The sequence below is a fragment of the Falco naumanni genome, chromosome 9 (assembly GCF_017639655.2).
Source record: "Falco naumanni isolate bFalNau1 chromosome 9, bFalNau1.pat, whole genome shotgun sequence".
Taxonomy (NCBI): Eukaryota; Metazoa; Chordata; class Aves; order Falconiformes; family Falconidae; genus Falco; species Falco naumanni.
Window position 1 is genome coordinate 2,324,547 of NC_054062.1, and position 2,813 is coordinate 2,327,359.

At 43.9% G+C, this 2,813-nt stretch overlaps 1 long non-coding RNA gene across 1 annotated transcript; it reads right to left on the minus strand.

The window, feature by feature from the left end:
• Nucleotides 1-246: 246 nt before the first annotated feature.
• Nucleotides 247-1,962, minus strand: LOC121094212. The gene is made up of 3 exons (XR_005829780.1): nt 1,664-1,962; nt 1,097-1,293; nt 247-874 (listed from the first exon to the last, which is right to left on the minus strand). It is a non-coding gene; the product is annotated as an uncharacterized LOC121094212 (long non-coding RNA).
• Nucleotides 1,963-2,813: the final 851 nt, after the last annotated feature.

Here is a 2,813-nt window from a genome sequence, read left to right on the forward strand (position 1 = left end):
GGTAAATAAGCAACAACAAACTTCATTAACAAAACCGTTGTGTAGAAAAGAAATCAGTTCATCAATCTCTTTGAGTTTATACATATTGAAAGAAAAAGCTTCGTTTAATGATTTTTGCTTTCTTATTTTCCCCCATTATTTAAAAAAAAAAATAATTAAATGAACACAATAACGTACCGAAAGCACCAGGGTTCTTTAGTTCCAACAGGAACACTTTGCTGAAGCCACAGGTTTTGCTCTCTTCTCATCTAAAGATAGACTTTCAGTTGAAGTGTAAGACTGGGTTTAAGAAGAAAATTACTCCAATGAGCAGGATATGCAGTTGGGGGGTTAAAATCTCTATTGTCATTTATAGATAATAATTTTTTTAATGTACAGGTATCCTCTCCATACCTCAGTTTACCCATAGAAGGGAGGACGTGGCATTGCTGTGACATACCTGAAGTAGAAGAGACTTTGGATGGATTTTCTTTCAAATGTCAGTTGTCTGGGGAAGTGAGAAGGCAGGCTGGGAGGGATTTACTCCTGTTGTAGTCTAGCCTGAGCCTAGCTGAGCAGAAGCATGGTCTGGGTGCTTTGACAAGGTGGAGGGCCACTCCGTGTCCAGGCTGTACTACTGCCAAGGCTTCAAACAGCACACACGGCTTGGTTCAGGATGGAGCATAAGGGAAAGCATCAGCATGAGCAGAGAGCACTGTTCAAACACCCACTGCTTTCAGAGATTATTTTTTTAAATTGCTGATTGTGAGAAAAATTATGGGCCAAATTGTTTGCTTCTGTAGCTCATCTCAACTCCAACAGAGTTATAGCAGGAGATACATCGGCTGTATCCAGAGTATGCCCAGCTTTCCGTGTTCAAACAGCATGAGAGTAGCTGAAAAAAAAATGCATGAGGTTTTAGAAGCATGTTTTTAATTCTTGTTTATGTGTCTTCTCTATTTTAAATCATTAGGATATGCTGGGATCATGGGGTGGGGGGGAGTTGTGGATTGTTTTTTTTTTCCAATTGCGTCTACAGAAAAAACCCACTGCATGTTTTCTTACACACACACAAAAAGTACTCCTTAATACATGTCTCCAAGAACTGGGGACTTACCTGAAAAGCAAGCTGGTACCATTGGCCAGTGGCATGAAGGAGGAGATGCTGGAGGTTTTGTATAAAGGGCAGTGACAGGTAAGTGAATTCCTATTAATCCCACGGATGCTTTTGCCAGCTTCCTCTCACTGGCACTCGGTTTTACACGAAGGTAATCTGGAGATCTCTGTGATCTTATTGGCACTTCTTTTCACAGCCTTAGAAGGGAGATAAGTAGTGAATGACTCAAATTCTCACTTTCATCAGCCATTAGGCTGGCTCATATCAGAGACATGGACATGGCTACCCCAGCCCCTTCATCACATCAAAGGCTTGGTATTGTCTGCTACATAAAATTAATCAATCAAGAGTTTAGAAGATCACCCTCCCATCCTTTTATTGCCATACAGGAACTGCATTATTCACATGTCCATATGTTTAAACATAGACTGAGCTTCATGATGGCTTTCATTCTATTTTTTTAGGCAAAGACTATATCAGTGAAGGCGTCATCATAAAAATATTGACTTGGTTCACACCTGGCATAAAATGTCATTGATTTCAGTGGGGTTGTGGAATTTGGCTTACCGCTATAAACGCTTCCCATGAAGTGCTGTTCAACAAGCTGCCCAGAAAACCTCCTTACTCACACGTTACATAAACATGGTGCAGCAGCAAAGCCATTAGGACATTTTCCCGCAGTGCTGGAGCTGCTGATTCAAACCTTTATCCAGCCTTATGCAACCCTCCTGCTTCACCTCTTCTGGGACCACACAGCTGGAATTAGTGAAGGGGAGGGCACACCAGACCTGGCATGCAGGGAAGGGGAGGCTCCTTCAGCACAGCTGCCTTAATCCTGCTCCTGCACCAGGACTGCCTCATCTGCTCCCTGCAGCGGGGGCAGCCGAATGCAATGCCAAATGCTTTGTCACTTGCTTTTGATTGCAGACAATAGCCTTTATATGTAGTTTTATCCCCAGTCAAATTAGTAATGACTAAGACTGGAGCGGTTCAGCCAGCTTCAGAGCTGGACGGCTTTTCTGGATCATATTCAGCGCCTAACATGCCTGGCAACAGCATCCAGGTTTTAACTGTCGCGAGTGAAGGGACCGCTTGCCTCTTGACTAGTCCCGCACAATGGTTTTGCTGCCACTGCTAATATTTGAACAATGTGTTTGCCAATTACGTTAATACAAACAAGTCCCCTGGATCCCAAGGAAAAGGCTGTGCAAACCCAACGCGAAAGAGAGACTGATGGCCTGGCTGCTCTGCAGAGACTCGTGCTGCGAGGCAGACAGGCAAGGCAAGGACAGGACAGAGCAGAGCGTTTTCTGCCAGAAGAGATAGTGTGGCTTAGCCGGGCTTAGCTTGGCTAAGTGATGGGTGGCTCCCAAAATTCAGGCTGGGATGCAGATAGATGGATGGGATATCAGAGATTCCTGGCTTGTTGAAGCACTTGCCAGGAGTCAAACCCTGACCGCATTGCTTTGCCTTCTCCAGGCATATCTTTTCTCAAATCAAATTTGTCCAGTTGAAACATGAAAATATGTTACACTTATTTTCCATTTCTAAGTGATGTACTCTAGTGTCAAAGGTTGACATCCTTTTGCTGCTTTTGGCTGTTTTCTTGATAAACCTGTCCTCATACCCACTCACCTCTGCCTGGTTCCCCCCACTGCAACCTGCCAGAAGGTCCTGTTGGTCTTTTGGCCTCTAGTCTGAGTAACCAGAAACTATT